We start from the raw sequence: 17,459 nt of genomic DNA, 5'->3' as shown, positions 1-17,459 counted from the left end.
CGGGGCGGGGGGGGGGGGGGCGCTCCTCTTGCCCTCCTCTGAGCATTTTCCTCCTTCCAGGCACTGGCTACCATTTCCCCTCGCAGTTGCTCATGTGCGCCTCACACTGTGACCTGTATTGACTCCTCCTGCCGCCTTTGGCTGTACTTGAGCTGATGTTTGCTATGTGCCACGAACTGAACTCAACTCTTTACACATATCATCAAAAATTACAGCTATCACTACCCCCTTTAAGGAAGGGGAGTGGCAAAATTGAGCCATAAAGAGGCTACATAATTCACCAGAGGTCATGTGGCCCAGAGAGCAAAGGGCTACTTGAACCCATTAACCACTCTGTTTGATCATCCTTGCAAGAGTGGAGAGTTTCCTTCCTCCCTGGGGTGTGACTCTCAAAGCTGGGGTGGCCTTTATTTCCACTTCCTACCTGACTTCTTAATCTCTTGTCCTAGAGGTCTGACCATCAGGATTAAACATGCCCCAAGAACTTGCAGAGGAGCAAGATACCATCAGGCAAGGGCAACTTTTGGGCTAAGTGTGCAGACCCAACCTTGAGTCTCATTACGTATGGAAATGCTCATAAGATTGTGAGCCTCTCTAGGGCAAGGGCCCTCTCTTGTTCATTTCTTTGTGAGTGGCACAAAGTAGGTGTTCGGGAAAGTGTATCAATGGCTGAAGCATTGGCAAAATGACCGAGGGAGGTGAGGGGAAGCATATATCAATCTAGTGCTGGCTTCTAATACTCTGCTTTGAATTGGAGCAATAGTAATACTAATTTAAAGGATGAGTGGTGCTTTACAGTTCCTGCGATGCATCAACATAACAATGTTCACCCCAAGAGATGAATTTTATCAGCCTTTGAAGGAAGACAAAACTGAGCCTTGGGAGGTCAAATAACTTGCAAAGCTGCAGCTTGATTTGAGAGCACTGGCACTGGAGTCAGACAGACAGGTTTGAGCCTCAAGGTAACTAGTTATCACATGGCTGTGTGGCATCGAAGGAGGTACATATGCTCTAGAAACCCTACTTTCCTCATAAGTGAAATAGAGATGGTAATAGCACCATTTACATAGGGTCTTCTTGAAGATTAGATGAAACCATGCATCAAAGTCCCAGACACATAGCAAGTGTCAGAACCACTGGTTTTTGCTAGTGGCTCTAGAGCTGGTGAATGCTGGTCGCCTGACTTCAGTTGAATGTCCTTTGCCTCAGATTTGAAGTCTCTAGTCAGAACTCTTCGAGGAGCAAATGCAGGGCTGAATATTACAGAAGGTCTGTGACAGCATTTTCCTAAGGTGTTGGCATTTACACTGATAACAACCAAAAGTAGAACTTTCAGGGCTGAGCAAGGAAAAAAATTGTAGGTGCTTTTGACAAACTCAGGCCATGATTTTGGGCCTAAAAAATGATGGTCTCTGCTGCATATAACTGCAGTGGCCAGCAGAGTGACCCTGGCTCATTGTCACCAACTGATTTCAATAGCTACCTGAGGGACTTCAGCTTGAGAATAGATTATTACTCATTTATTTGAAATACACTTATTGGGGACCTACTGGGCGTGGACCACCGTGCTGGGAGCGGGGATATAATGGCGAGCAGAGGAGGCAGACTCCGTAACTGCATGAAGTGTACAGCCTGGTGGGAACATTGGAAGGGCTTCCCTTAGGCCTGGAGCTGCACCTCTGGGGTGGCATGAGATTGCTCGGTCAGAGGGTGATCAGGGTCTGTTATGATCCATTGTCTCTTAGTGAGTTTTTTTAAGGGTTGTTTCTTCCTAGAGGAAATACAGGCAAGAGGTGGTCATAAAACTAAAGCCAGAGAGGAGTCCTTCTTTGGGTGGAATTTCAGGAGCCATGGAAACGTATCCTGATGGCTGATTCTCTGGCTGGAAGGAGAACCCCATGACTTATCCTGATTTAATTGGGCTGTCTCTCCTTTTAAATGTTATCCCAAAGCTATGCATATTCTTGGCTGAATGGGACAGGGAAGGAAGCCCCTTTGATTTCCCATGATGAGACTTATCTCCCTTCACTGTGGACACACAGAGAGATGGTGCCTCCCTAGAGAGACAGTAATTATCCAGAATTAACAACTGGAAACATAAAACAACATTTATGAGAGGCTAAACAACAGTGATGATCTTAGCCTCATAGCTACTGATATGGAGACAACCAGAGCTAACCGATGGTTTGTAGTCCTTCTTCCTAAGCCATGTGTTTTATTTCCAAAGAAAATGTATTCTCACATCCAAATCATATTTCCCGAGTGCCCCAAACCCAGCACTGGGGCTGGAAGAAAGGACCCGCATGTAATTTGTGTCATGCCTTCTCATTTATGAGACAGGCAAGTGTCGTGTTTAGGACCTGTATCATACAGTCAGCTTGCAGACCAAATGAGATCATGTATGTAAAACACCTCGCACAACGTCTGGCACATGATAAAGACTTGACATTTACTAACCATTTGTAGCGGACGTCTAGTTTGGGTCTGCCTGGTACCTACATCTCCTTTGGGGAACAGTCCCCCTCCCATCCCACATGCCCTTGGTGGGCACGGAGACTGGCCTGATCATAGTACCCTGTCTCTCACCTGCAGCAGGAAGGGTGAGCCCACATGCGAAGCCGAGCAGAAATGAGAGCCAGGGGGACAGAGAGAGGGTCCTGGCATACTTGGGACCAGCGTCGATCTCTCAACCCAGGTTCCTAGAGCTCCTTCTTCAGTTCCACGAGCTGTCCTGGGCCCCCCTGCAAAGGTAAGCACAAATTCCCTTTTTGCTTAAGCCTTCTGGGTGGAGCTTCCGTAACTTATGCCTGGAATCATGAGGATGAGAGGACATGAAGCTGGCGGCTCACATGACAGGGGATGGCGTGGGGTAATACCCTTTCAGGTGCCCACAGCTGAGAAGTGAGAATATTCTCAGTGCATTCCCTGCGTCTTAGTCACCGACATTTAAACAGGCTGCAGAACATTTCCTTTTATCCACCTCTCACGTGTCCAGGATGAGTTACCATCACATGGCTTACCACCGAAAGTCACACTTCCCTTCCAAGTCTCAAAGACAACACGTTGAGAACTTGGAACTGTGTTTTAGTGGCAGGAATATTTCACTCGTGTAGTCGAGGGAGGACGTCCAGCTGTCTGTGTAGGTCAGCCACGACCCTGGCCAGTGGCTGGAAGGAAGGCAGAGGGGGCCTAATGAGCACTGGAAGATAGACACCGATCCCAGGGCAAATCCCCCCGGGGCACAGGGCAGCACCGGATACTGTAAGTTTTCGATTAAGGTCTCCGTGAATGGAATGGAATGTGATCAGGCAAACAGTGCATCTTCAGCTCACAGCGGTGGTCATAAGACTGCGCTGGATGAGGTCCTGGGCGAGGTGCGTGAAAAGGTAGCAGCCCAGCTCCTGCCTTTGAGGAGCCCCAAACCGAGAGGGAGGGGGGTAAGTGCTGAGCTGGGGGAGCACAGAGTAGAAGAAACGGTCCCGTGTCCACCCGGGTGAGGTGTCCACTGGCCTTGCAGGGTTGGATTCCAAAACATGGAAGAGTGCAGTGGATGATCGGCAGCTATGAGTCCAGGGAAGCAGGAGCCTTAGACCCACAAGGTCTGAGAGATAGAGGTGAGCACACGCAGGGAGCCACAGCCAGCAGGGGGGTGGGGGGGTGGGGGACGGTGCATGAGGGCAGGGGCTTGAGTGCAGTTGTGCTGGCATGTTGAGGTCTTTGGCAAGGTAGCATTGGAGCCAGCCCTTGCCTCTGTAGGGTACAGAGTGCCCTTTGTGGAAACGGGCAAAGCCTGGTCTCCAACCAGCAGTGATCGGTATCACCTGGGACCTTGTTAGAAAGGCAAGCTCTGCACTGCACCCCAGACCTAGTGTTACTTCAGGAACTCTGGCAGTGACTGACCCAGCTGACTGTGTGTTCACAAGTCCTCCAGGTGATCACTAGCGGTGGGCAGGCAGCGTGCAGAAAGCTTCTGAAAGCAGGCATGGCATCTGATTGCAGGATCCTATGTACCAGATTTTAGAATTAGAGCATTTCTCCATACCATTGAGAAGCAACTGAAAGTTTTTGAACAAGAGCCATTCATTCCTCCCTCCCGTCCTTCCTTCCTTCCTTCCTTCCTTCCTTCCGTCCTTCCATCTGTTGTTATTGAGCACCTACCAGGTCCCAGCCCCTCTCAGACACCAGGATCCAACAGTAAACACACCCAAGTTAGTTCAGAACAGCGTTTTAAGTACATGCTTATCTGGAAACAAGATTGCTATTGTTTGTCTTTTTTTTTCTCTTTTAATCTGATTTACTAATGGAAGGCACACCTATTATGCTCTCCAGAAACAACTCGGCGACTTGTCTCTGCCATCAGAAGCTGTTCAGCTAGGCATTTCCTGAAGTTTCCAACGTGAGCGATGCGACCACGGGAGAGCAGTCACACACAAAATGGAAAGGGCGGGCTCAGGGGGAGAAGGCATTTTCCTCCAGGTCTGTGCTGCCGGCCTGAGAGCGGCTGTTTGCTGAGATCTTAGACCTCGCAGCCTTTGACTTTCCCCGGGTGAGGGTCAGTTAGCCCCGGCGTTTCTGCGCGCACCTCACAGTTTGGAGAGGCTGCAGGCCAGGAGGGTGGGGTGGAGGGGAGGAGAGGGAAGAGGTGGGTTGTGGCAGCTTCTCTCCCGGTCTCCCACACCAGCTCTACTGCCGCTCAAGGAAATTAGAGCATGATTTCAAAGACAAACAGATCTTTTCATCTGAATTAAGTGAAACGGACCGAAGTGCTCTTGTGGAAGGCCAGATGTCCTCAGGACAACTTTCAGCCCTCTTTCTGGTTTGCCCAGGGGACCACACTGGGGATGGGAATGGGGAGGCTGGGCCACCTCCTGGGTTCCCGGTCTCTGACCACCTGGCTTCTGGGGAATTCCTTCCAGCAGGCTGCGGTTAGTGGGCCTGGCCCTCTGCTGGGCCTGGTCAGGAGAAAAGAGTTCAGGCTGGTGATGGTCGCATCAGGCGGCAGAGGACAGAATTCAGAGTCCCAGGTTTGTTCTAGTTTGAGTCTGGCTCCCTGACCTTTAAGAATACAGAGATGGGTTCCTGGTGTCCCCTAACCCCTCTGTCTCCCCCTGTCTGCGCCTTGTCAGGATCCCAAAGAGATTCCACTTCCTCTCCTACCCCCACAGAACAATCGTTTACCTGTTCCTCTGAAAGATCCTCAGCTTGCACCTGATCGGAGGATGCAGAGGAAAGGAACACAAGAGAGAAACGGGGAACTCTCTCCCTGTGCAGCACTGCCCTGCCCCCAGCCCCATGTCCAGTGTCCTTGTCCTATGTGAGACAACAGCTGAGCCTGACTGATGCAACCCTCTTCTCATTCGCTCCCCGCGGAGTGCGTGTAGGAGACCAGCATTTCAGAGAGCAAGCGCCGCTTTACCGTATCTGTAGGCAGCACACCNGTGGGAGGGGGGCGAGGGGGTAATGATAATTGGGGAATTTTTTTTAAAGACCTAGTTTCAAAAACCTCAGACTTAATTTAGTAAATTTCAATTACAAGGGGAGTTACTAAGCCGAAGATCATTTGCATTATATCCTTAATTACCACTTCGTTTGTACCCGAGATCATCAATAGAGATTCTCAGGAATGTGTACTCAGAATAAGTGATTGATCCTAATGAGGCCTTTGTTCTTCCTGAGCCTCTCTTCCAAGCTATTTCCTCCCTGGTGGAGAGGCACAGAGTTTGCCAAAGTGGGTTGAGACATCTTAAATTAGAAATGGAGCCTGTGAAGAAATCAAGAGGTTTTCAAACTGGCTTTGCCACCAGGGAGAGAATGCCAAACTCAACTCCATCTCCCTAACAGCTCCTTATCACAGTTGTATTCCTCTCGCCTTGAATGCACCGGCTCCGCTGGCTTGCTGGGGATGATTCCCCCATGCACCGGCCACAAACGTCCATCTTTTTTAGCTGGCAGCAGAGGAAATAGCCTTCCGAGGCCTTCCTCTTGCAAATAATGATGCTGCCGTAGATCTTCCTGGTTCTGCTCTTCCTGTCTCCCCTGAAGAAAGACCCAGGGACCCCTGGGTCTTTATTGGAAAAGCTTTTTCCCAAGGTCATTTAGTTCTAAAACAGTGATGAGCCCATAGGGACCATGGGAGTGTGTGTGTGTGTCTGTGTGTGAGTTAATATCCATTTTGAAGAAGGAAACAGACTTTTGTTTTTAAGTGGGGAAGGTAGGAAAAGGGAAAAGTGAATAATAAAATCCACTACATAAATCCTGCATATTCCTGCTTTTCCTTCCTCCTGTGGTACCTTCCTCCCTGCAGGGTTTTGATGAAACACAAAGCATGTGTTCGTCTACTGCCTAGCATGTAAGAAAAGGATGGCCTCATTCTGCAAGTGAGGAGACTGAAGCTCAGAGAGATTAAGTGACTTGCCCCAAGTCACTCAGCTGGGATTTAAGTTCAGGTCTCTTAATCCTATACTCCTTCCATTACCTACTTCCCATGGGCTGCCAGTAGCCTTGAACATTTTCTCTGTTCGTGGAGGTTGGGGTCTGCATTCCACTGCAGCGTGTTACCCCATTTAAACTTCATTTCTAAATCTGTATATTTAAGCAACAATTTTGTTTCAGAGGAATCCAGAGGGTGGCCTGACTTAACCTTGCTCTGGAGGAGTGTCTACTTGGTGGAGAATGGTGGAGGGGGTCAAGAGGGAAGGGAAGGGAGTAGGCGGCAGGGAATTTTCCCGGTTTTCCACTGGATGAGGCCAAAGCCCAGGGAGTTAGAGACAAATCCAGGATTCTCCTGGCATTCTGAACATTTGCCAAATCCCTGCTCTTTGCTCTCATTATTCTTCTGGGGTGGTTTCCAAGTGTGAGGGAGTATTGGCTGTGGACGTGTTTGTGTTGGGGTGGGGAGAGCAGGACAGATGCTCGGAGGAAGGAGGGTGTTTATACCGACAGGCCAGCCAAGGCTCGGGGTCACAGGGACTGGTCCTGAGTAAGAAGTGTCCTCTGAGATAGAGCCGCGTTCGCCTTCTCCAGGACCTCCTGGATAATGTAGCTTCCTCTGCAATAGCTGGCCACCCCCACATGGAATACTCTAAATAAGTCACTTAACTTCCCCACGAATCAGTTTTCTCGTGTATAAAATGAGAATACCAATAATATCCACTCTCTGGCCTGCTCTGAATTTTTAAAAAATGTTTATCTATTTTTTAGGGAGAGAGAGAGAGAGAGAGCACGCACAAGCGGGGTAGGGGCAGAGAGAGGGAGAGAGAATCTCAAGCAGGCTCCACGCTGTCAGCACAGAGCCTGACGTGGGGCTCAAACCCACGAACTGTGAGATCATGACCTGAGCTCAGATCAAGAGTCCGACACTCAACCGACTGAACCGCCCGGGTGCCCCTGGGCTGCTCTGAATTTTAAATGAACTATGTAAAGCAACTAGCAAATGGTGACTTTGACTGGCAGAGGGTTCGAGGCAGTTAGGACACAGGACAATAAGAAAAGTGGGCTGCTTGGTCCATAAAGGCAATAGCGAGGAGCAGGAGTGGGTTCAGTGATGCAACAGCTTGCAAGGGCTTTTGTAAATAGTCCATATGCTAACTCTGGGCAAGTGCTAAGAAACTAGTTTGAAAAGCATAAAAGTCATAAAATAGCACCAGTGTTTTTTGTGGGTTTTTCTTCTTAGTGTGAGCAAAAATATTCAAGCAGACAAACCCAAGCCAATCTTTTGGGACTAAGACTCTAAATATTACTTGTGAGTCACCCCAGCTTCCTTCCAACAGAAAGACTCCCCCATGCCCTCACTCAACGCCCCCATCTGTGACGCATTAGGATTGTAGCTTTTCAGCTTCTCCTACCAAAACCCGAGTCCTCGTCGTGGGCAGGAGGACAGCCCTGTGCACAGGGAACGTGTTTCCTCATTTCAGTCCCTCTCCTGCTTAGAGAAGTTTCCCCAAAACACCTCATCAAAAGAGCAGGATTCACACCAAGCCCTGAAACAGACACTAGAGGGCGCTAGACCCCACGTTATCCAGGCAAGTCTAACACTGCACCCAGTTCTGGACAGTGTTTCTGCAGTGAGGCCCTCTCCTTCCCAGAGACCTGGGGGGCTATGTCAGCTTATACTACGAGCATAAAGCGCCACCAGGAGATGGCCCCCGGCTTTGCTGCTAACTGGGACTCTCTCTCGGTGTGACTGCACAGGGCAGTTCCCAGACCTTAGGCTGGAGACCTAGCAGTCTTCCGCTAAGCTATAAATAACATTAGGAATAAGTAACCCCTTTTCAACTTCCTCTCAGCCCAGAGAAGGAGGAAAGAAAAGACTTTTCTCCCTTTGGAGGAGGGAGTGGAGGAGAGGCAGATCCCTGAGGCTCCTTTGTGAGAGCTGCCCCCCCTCCTTTCCTCAGAGGCAGAGCCAAGGGCTTTCACCTGACACCAGGCCCCACTCCCTGAGGGTGAGAACAACCTCAGTGGCCTGGAGGAGCTGGGCTGTGGGTTTATTTTCTGTCCAGAGATCTGGGATGAGGTTGCCATTAAATACCTGTTTAATTCCGTTGTACTGAGAGTACACTGCCATTTATAACAAGAGCATATTGGGATTCTTATTGCTACAATCCCAAAGCTCTTATGAACAATAACAGTAAGTGGCAGTTATGAAGTGATTTCCAGTTTTCTAAGCATTATGAGCTCTCTTTATACCTGAAGAGGCAGGTGAGTTGCATTTTGTGTTTGCAGATAAAGCAACTGACACTCCAGGGCCTCATTGGCACTGATGTTGTCTCTTTGAAATGACGATGATCATTGTTGTTTATTATCATTTTCACTGTTATGTTTCCTTTGATGGCCAAACAGAACACTTGCTTAAATACGGCTTTTGGCTAATGAGTTCCCATTTGGCTGATAGTATCTGGACAGAGAAGGGCTGAATGTGGAGAACCACTGAAGAGAGATGAGTGCCTGGGCAGACCCTTGCCTTCTTGGCCCTGGGGGCGTTTCCTGCACTGGGAGCCTGGGCTCTGCAGAGTCAGAGGGCAGGCGCATTGGCAGCACTGCGGAGATGACTGGTGAGTCCCCATCAATCAGCCAATCAGCACGTTCATGGGCACCTACCACATAGAAAAGAAATGGTGTGCCTCCGTGAGGTCACAAAGACCTTTAGTCTTTGCCTCAAAGAGTTTATGGTGCAGTGACATTGGGGCAAGGACAATATATATAAATAGAAAGTAAAGTACTGACAGAGAAGTCCTAGCAAGAAACCAGAAACCCAGTACCAGAGCTTGGTTATACAGAACTTCCCTTTAGAGCAATGAGGAGGGAGGGCTGGGGGGCGCTGGGAGGGGGCAGGAGGAGAGGACCTGCTGGCCTCGGCTGGACCTTAGCATCTGCATAAGCAGGGGCTTGCCCGTAGGTCAGGTCCAGGCTAGAGAGGTCTTGCTGGGGTCAAAGCGGCATCCAAAGCCTAGGGCATCTCGGTGATAGTTTATGCCTACCGGAAGTTTGCGTTGTGACTCAGGGAGTCAGAGGGAAGTCACCCGGGGACAGGTGAACCTTGCACCCTCCAGTCTTCCTCCCCCACAAGTTTCTGTTTTCCAGGCCCTCAGGGGTGAGGGGCTGAGTACTGGACCCACCAGCCCCACTTCCACTGAGCCACTGAGTCCTGACATCCTGGCTCCTGACTTACATCCTTTCTCCCAACCCCCAACCACTGCCACAGTTCAGACCCTCCTCACACCTGCCCTGAAGGGCTTTTCTTTTAAAAATAAATGGTAGTATTTTTATAGGAAATAATGGAAGTGAAAACACACACAAAAATCCAACAATAGGATGTACAGTAAGAAGTAAGTCTCCCTTCCACTCTTGCCTCCAGCCCCTAGATCCTGTCCCAGAGGCAGCCCCTGAGCCCCACTTTCTAGCCCTCTCTCTCTCTCTCTCTCTTCCCACCCAAGCTTCTTTTGCCCACTCTTCTCTGGTTTCCAGAATAGCATTTTTAGGAGCACAAACATCCTGTTACTCCTCATTCTCCTCCAGATTTGCAAAAACGCAAACTGCATCAGGCCGTGCAGACAGCCCCAGACTCAACTGCCCTCAAAATACCACACTCTCAAACTCTATTCCCACCAGGCCCGACCGCTTGCGGTGGTGTATTTTAGCACAGCGTAGTTGTAAAATTAGTTTTTAATTTACTTTTTTGAGTAGACAACATGTTCACACACACACACACACACACACACACACACACTCCCCCAAAGGTAAGCACTATTGAATCATTTCTTGTATTTCCAATCAGATAGTTTTTATACATGTTCAAAAATACAACTATATCCTCTTCTTTTCTACCCAAAGAATAACAGGCAATTCACACTTTCTACATCTGCTTTTTCAAAATTCAATAATCATGTCCCAGGAAACTTTCCATGGGAATACGTGACCAGTTTCTCCTCAGATGTATCTCTGCAGGATTCCCTTGCACGGATACTCTGTGGATACTACGCAGTTCTCTCTTGTAGAGCAGAAGAACACTGATATTAGAATTTTATGCGACGTTCAAGTGTCACAAAAAATAATTCTGCTTTTGGCTTTTTGAACCTTTTAAAAATAAAACTGTTCTTGGGTGCAGGCCTTGCAGAAGCAGGCAGAGGGCCATTTGGACCCATTTGTTGACCCTTGATTTATTTAACTGGTTCTCTATTATGAATATTCATATCATTTCTAATCTTCTGCTGCGATTTATAATTGTCTGCATGTGACTTCATATGCATGCAAATATATCTACCTGTAGGGAAAGCTCTGAAAAGTGGGATTTCTTTGTCAGAAGGAAATCTTACTTCTTTTGATAAAAAGTGCTAAACTGGCCTTCGAGGGGCTGCGCTACTTCACACGCCCGCCAGCGATGTATGGCGATGTTATCCTCGCAGCCAACCGTGTATTTTCACACGTAGGTTTTTGCCAGTCTAATAGGCTTAATAAAAACAAAAAGAGCATCTCAGCACTGCTGGTGTGCATTTTTCTTTTCTTTTTCCTTTTTTTTTTTTTGAGAGAGAGAGAGAGCATGAGTGGGGGAGAGGGGCAGAGGGAGAGAAGGGGAGAATCCCAAGCAAGCTCCATGCTTAGCATGGAGTCCGACACAGGGCTTGATCCCACGACTTTGGGATCATGACCTGAGCTGAAATCAAGAGTCGGATGCTCCAACAATTGAGCCACCAGGCACCCCAAGCTGCACTGACCGCTCCCTGACAGAGGGTTTCCTATCTTTTCATATGTTAACAGCCATTTGTATTTCTTTTTTTCCTGTGAGTTAATTTTGCATATCCTTTGCTCACATTTTCATTGGTCTTTTCTTTAGAGATTTGTTTATATATCTTTGTAATTAAAGGGGATCGGCCCTTTGCTGCACTGCATGCATTCTTTCCAGGTTTTCATTTGGTTTTTACTTTGCTTATTTGTTTCCCTTGTTTGTTTGGTATGCACATGCTGTAAACATTTTTTTTTTTACTTTTATTCAGTATCAGTTTGTTATTTTATAGCCTGTGGTTTTTGAGTCAAAATTGGGAAGGGTTTTTTCACTCTAAGGTTGTAAAAGAATTCTCCCACATTTTTTCTTGGTACCTCTATGCTTTTTGGTTTGTGTACACGTAAACGGTTAGCGCATTTGGAGTTTATTCCAGTAGATGGTGTGAGTTACGGCTCCAACTTAATTTTTTTTCAGGCTGGCTGTCCAGGAATCTCAGCACCATTTATCATATAGTCAAATGGCATATAAGCCATAGCATATGGGATGTTGCCTTTAGCATATACGATATATATGTACATTCTTCCTGCTGTTCCATGGATCTCTCTACCTAATCATGCACTCGTACTGTGAAGTGCTATAATCTGTTTTTATATTTGTTGACCCAGTCCTGAGTTTCTCAACCTGGGCACTATTGACATCTGCCAGATATCATTCTTTGTAAGGGCTGTCTTGCTTTGTAAGATAGTTAGCAGCCTCCCTGACCTCTACCCATCAGATACCAATAGCAGATGCACCCCCCCCGACACAGTTACAATAAACAAAAAAGTAAAAGAAAAAGAAAGCTTTCCAGATGTTGCCACACGTCCCCTGGGGGACAAAATCATCCCTGTTGACAACCACTGGTCTAGCCATTCATGATTGTTGTTTTTCTTTCATGACTTCTTATTTATTTCATCACTGTGTGTTTGCACATGCTGTTCCCTCTACATGAAATGTCCTCCTCTTACTCACTTCCCCATCAGAGTTCAGCTCAGACACTGCCTCCAGGAAGCTTTCTTGGATGACCCTGCTTCATCCTGTACCCCTCAAACCCGGGTGCCGACCCCCATCATTCTCTATGAAAATGAGTCATTTGCTTGCCTCGCACCCTGACCAGGGCGTCAGCTCCAAGAAGATAGGGTTCTTGTTCATGTCTTTTTCTCCAGCTTCTGGTACTGAGCCCAGCACAGGATGGGTGTTCTATCAGCATCATTGGATGAAGAGATAAGTGAATATTTCTTTTACCCACCAGGAGCCACGAGTTCAGTTGAAGAAGACACGTGTCACGGATGGGATCTCAGCTGTTACCCAGAGTGAAGCCCTGGTGTTGACAAGCAGCAGGGGCTGGCGAGAGTCTCGTACACGTCCCTGCCATGTGCCGAGCACGGCGGCAGATGAGATGTACGCGATCTCCCGTTTAAACACCCGTCAGTCCCCGGCCCCAACAGGCGCCCAGCTGCTTTGAAATGGGAAAAGGAGAGCTGGGGAAACGCAAAGAGCCTCAGGAGTTTCTGGGAAACCTGGATAAATAGTGTTGACAGCATGAGCTCAGTTGTCAGACTCCTACCCAATTCATTTAGGAGGCACTTAACCACTTTAAGCCTCAGTTACCTCATTAGTAAAATGGGGATAATAATAGCATCCACCTCAGAAGGCTCCTGTGAGAATGCAAAGTGTTTGAGCTGCGCTGATACATAGTAAACATTCAATATACAATGCGCTCGTATTGCTGTTATTTCATCTGCTAACCTTGTACTTACCTGAAATTTTTTCCCAGCTGGCAGTTGGCTTAAAAGCCTCTGAGGCTACCAGAGACCCAGGGCAGGATGCTTTTCCAGGGGTGGATCCTTGCAAAGAGCTAGCAGATCCCTGACAGGAGCCTCCTCCGGGAAGCAGCAGCACCCCCTTGGGTTATTGGCTCGTGATCTGACAGGTTCTCCCACATCCCTCAACCCTGGGAGCCTTGGAGAAAGGAGAGAGAAAGAAAATGATTGCCCTGGGTACACCCAGACTGTCTGGGAGAGAATGATGGTGTTTGGGGGCCTCTGACTGACTTTCTAAGAGTCGCTGTGACCTCAGAGGCCAAGAAAGAACCAGCCACTAGGTAAGAAGTGTGCCTCTCCCTGCAAAAGTTAATACCAAAAGCACTTGCCCAAGATCTTAGATGAAGCAAAATTATTCAGGTACGCAACTAGTAGCATCTATTAAATCTCGGACACGGTGTGCTAACTGGTTCACACACAGTTATGTGAGCCATCCACACATCTCCCGCTCTTAGAGTGGGTCTGCATCTGGTGATGGGGGGATAGAATTGCGATACCCAGACCCCCACTCCCAGTACCAATTCTCTTATTAATTCTAGCTCTGTTTATCTCTAATCCCAATGCTGTCTCCTATCTGCCGTGCCCTGCTCCGCGTAGGGTTAGCTAGGAGCAAGAAACACACCAAAAGAACCACATGTGAACGCAGGTTTTTATTTCACAGCCACCTAGGGCTAGAGGAGAGGCTGTCCAATGTGGCATTGGCAGCCCAGCCTGCACGCTCAGACCTCCCGCCTACAGCACCATCAAGAGCATACATGCCCCTGGGGAGATGCTCCAAAGGAGAAAACGGACTTCATCTAAGGAAGAACACGTGCCCCTCTTTTGCATGTCCTCTGATGCCTGCTTGGAACCCACAGGTGCTGAGATGTTGCTGATGGGTTTGCCTGGGTCTTAGTTACATTTCTATGGATGTACCCCACGCCAGGCAGTCGGGCACATGGGCCTTGACCTTTCAGAGGTTCTTCCAAGAAGGAAAAATGTTGTCTCCCATTTATTCTGCTTCTACCACAATCTTTGTCCAGGCCATCTGTCACCTTTTCCCCCAGAATCTACATCACTTTCAGGCTACCTGGGTGGCTCCATTGGTTAAGCGTCCAACTTCAGCTCAGGTCATGATCTCACAGTTCATGGGGTCGAGCCCCTCTCAAAAATAAACATTAAAAAAAAAAAAAAGAATCTACATCACTGTCAAGGATGTCTCTGCTCCTAGCCTTCACCTGCCTGTGATATTGTGATTTATAATAAGAAATATATTGGGGCACCTGGGTGGCTCTGTCAGTTGAGCATCTGACTCTTGATTTCAGCTCAGGTCATGATCCCAGGGTCATGAGGTCATGAGATAAAGCCGCATGTTGGGCTCTGCCCTGGGCATGGAGCCTGCTTAAGATTCTCTCTCTCTCTCTCTCTCTCTCTCTCTCTCTCTCTCTGTCTCCCCCCTCTGCCCATCCCCCTCTCCCCCCCCCAAATAAAACAAACAAAGAAATATAGACTTGGTCTTTGTCCTCCCTTCTTTATCTAGTGAAACTTTACCTGGTGGACACATCGGACAGCATGTAAATGTCCCTTCCTCAGGAAGGAGTCATTACCAGCGCCCCTGGCCCCGGGTTCCACTGCTCCTCACAGCCTCAACTTCATATTGATTATTGATTAGTGTTTCCTCCCCTAGTCCATGTGGGCAAGTGGTATCCTTTTTACCTTAATCCTTATCCCCAGAACCTAGCATCATACCTAAACATAGTAGATCCTCAATATATATTTGAGTGACTAAGTAAAGGCTATCATAATTTAGTAGGTAATGCTACTATTTACATTCCAGCGAAGTCCTGAGCATGTTACAAATATAACAATCTTTGTAACAATCTGTGGGGGTGAGCAGTATTGCCCCTATTTTATACATGAGGAAATTCACCTATGATCTCAGAACTAGTAAGAGCCACAATTTGAACCCAGGGAGTCTGGCTCCAGAGTCTGAACCTTTAGCCACTATGTTATTCTGGCCTGTGTTGTTCTCACATGGTTGAATGAATCTGCAAATTTCATTTGGTGCTAGACTGTTATTGTGTCCTGCCTTACTCCTCTTACTTGTAATGAACTATACTCAGCGTGACACTGGAAAGTTTCTGTGAACAAAATGTTTTATCTGCCAGATAGCACTCTAGTAATATACATCCTAAATGTTAGCAAAAACAAATCGTACATATATTTTTTTAAGTTTTATTTATTTTTGAGAGACAAAACACAAGTGGGGAGGTCACTGAGAGAGGGAGAAGGAGACATAGAATCCAAAGGAGGCTCAAGGCTATGAGCTGTCAACACAGAGCCTGATGGGGGGCTCAAACTCACACACTGTGAGATCATGACCTGAGCTGCAGTTGGATGCTTAACCGACTGAGCCACCCAGGTGTCCCACAAATTATACGTATTAATCAAATTTTGGGGGCAAACCAATGAAGAATGGACACGTTAGCATGTGAGTTTGAGAATTGCTGGTATTGGGGCGCCTGGGTGGTTCAGTCGGTTGAACGTCCGACTTCGGCTCTGGTCATGATCTCACATTCGTGGGTTCGAGCCCCGCATCAGGCTCTGTGCTGACAGCTAGCTCAGAGCCTGGAGCCTGTCTTCAGATTCTGTGCTCCCTCTCTCTCTGACCCTCCCCTGCTCATGCCGTCTCTCTCTCTGTCTCAGAAATAAATAAAACACTAAAAAATTTTAAAAAAGAGAGAATTGCTGGTGTACTAGCTGATAATAAGTCTTTGATATACTCAATCGTTCCATCCTCTTTTATTTATTTATTTACTTTTTTTTTACAAATAGTTTATTGTCAAATTAGTTTCCACATAACACTCAGTGCTCATCCCCACAAGTGCCCTCCTCCATGCCCAACCCTCCTCCCCCCCACATCCATCAGTCCTCAGTTTTTGTCAGCATTCAAGAGTCTCTCATGGTTTGCCTCTCTCCCTTTCCCCCACCATTTCCGCCCTTCTTCTCCCCCTTGTTCCTCCGTCAAGTTCCTCCTAATCCTCCTATACGTGCAAACATATGATATTTGTCCTTCTCTGCCTGACTTATTTCGCTCAGCATAACACCCTCAAGGTCCATCCATGTTGCTACACATGGCCAGATTTCATTGTTTCTCATTGCCATGTAGTATTCCATGGTATAGATAAACCACATCTTCTTGATCCATTCATCTGTTGATGGACACTTAGGCTCTTTCCATGTTTTAGCTATTGTGGAGAGTGCTGCTAATCATTCCATCCTCTTTTATAGGTTATGTATAAAATTTTGCCCCCCAGTCTCTTGAGAAAAATGTCTTCCTGGAGTTGGTGGCATGCTTCATCTCTCTGCTTGGCAAACTTTTCATTCTGGGGAGAAGCAAGGCCTTCTTCTCTCCCTAATGACCTCAAAACCCCTTCTCTGTCATTTTCAATGATCAGAATCATGGGGCCCCTGTCTCAAAAGGGGAAGGGCCAGCTTATACTCAGAGATTTTGATTTCCTTACAGCTGCGTTCCTAGGTCCTTGGTACTTTGCAAAATCACCCTCATCCCCTTGCAGGGAAATGCCAGCAATATTAATCCAGGCCTTCTTAGGTAACCTGCACTTTTTCACTTCTATAGATGGAATTGGAGGTGGTCTACCATCCCTGAAGATGGTTTCTGTGCCTGTATCCTGGAGATTTGTTTGGCTCCTTTGCCAAGGTCAGTTCATGCAAACAAGTGGGCATGAGGGAGCTGGCCGTGTAGGCACAGGTTCATGGGACTCACTTAGGATGAACTTAGCCAGGGGCGCCTGGGTGGCTCAGTCGGTTGAGTGTCTGACTTCGGCTCAGGTCATGATCTCACAACTCGTGGGTTTGAGCCCCATGTCGGGCTCTGTGCTGACAGCTAGCTCAGAGCCTGGAGGCTGCTTCGGATTCTGTGTCTCCCTCTCTCTCTGACCCTCCCCTGCTCATGCTGTCTCTATCTCTCTCTCTCTCAGAAATAAATAAAACATTAAAAAAATTTAATAAACTTCTTAAAAAAAAAAAAAAGAATGAACTTAACCAGATCCTGCCTGAGCTCAGGCTACTGCCTTTCACCCCTGCCTCTGAAAACCCAAGCTTACTGTATATGTTGTATCTCTTCTGTTTGCCTCACCCACAGCCCCCAGCCCAGATCCATTTCCTACGCTTTGCACTCTGCTCTGTTTCCAGGCAGGCTTGGGCATTTGGATTCACTGCAGTCTGCAGAGGCTCTGGGGATGGGAAGAGAGGCGTGTCTACCTCCTCCTAATTGACCGGGTCCTGACAGTGGCTGAGGTCCTCTGTGGCCATAGTTCCCATGAGGCTGCCCTTCTACCGCAGGGGGGCTCCAGTAAAACCATTTCCTCTCCTCCCTG

General features: G+C 47.8%; 2 long non-coding RNA genes across 2 annotated transcripts in view; one reads left to right on the top strand and one right to left on the bottom strand.

Moving 5' to 3' along the window:
- Nucleotides 1-8,864, bottom strand: part of LOC144233356 (uncharacterized) — a 9,370-nt gene extending 506 nt beyond the window's left edge. Inside the window, exons 1-2 of the long non-coding RNA XR_013335652.1 lie at nt 8,686-8,864; nt 2,587-2,741 (exon numbers count right to left, since the gene is read on the bottom strand). This is a non-coding gene — a long non-coding RNA (uncharacterized LOC144233356). The remainder of the gene's footprint in view (nt 1-2,586; nt 2,742-8,685) is intronic.
- Nucleotides 1-12,627, top strand: part of LOC144233355 (uncharacterized) — a 15,877-nt gene extending 3,250 nt beyond the window's left edge. Inside the window, exons 2-6 of the long non-coding RNA XR_013335651.1 lie at nt 2,593-2,749; nt 3,518-3,614; nt 4,330-4,546; nt 8,839-9,050; nt 12,510-12,627. This is a non-coding gene — a long non-coding RNA (uncharacterized LOC144233355). The remainder of the gene's footprint in view (nt 1-2,592; nt 2,750-3,517; nt 3,615-4,329; nt 4,547-8,838; nt 9,051-12,509) is intronic.
- The last annotated feature ends 4,832 nt before the right edge of the window (nt 12,628-17,459 follow it).

Source organism: Crocuta crocuta, unplaced genomic scaffold (genome assembly GCF_008692635.1).
Source record: "Crocuta crocuta isolate KB4526 unplaced genomic scaffold, BGI_CrCroc_1.0 scaffold113, whole genome shotgun sequence".
In the NCBI taxonomy this organism is placed as follows: Eukaryota; Metazoa; Chordata; class Mammalia; order Carnivora; family Hyaenidae; genus Crocuta; species Crocuta crocuta.
This window is presented reverse-complemented; position numbering and strand designations above follow the sequence as displayed.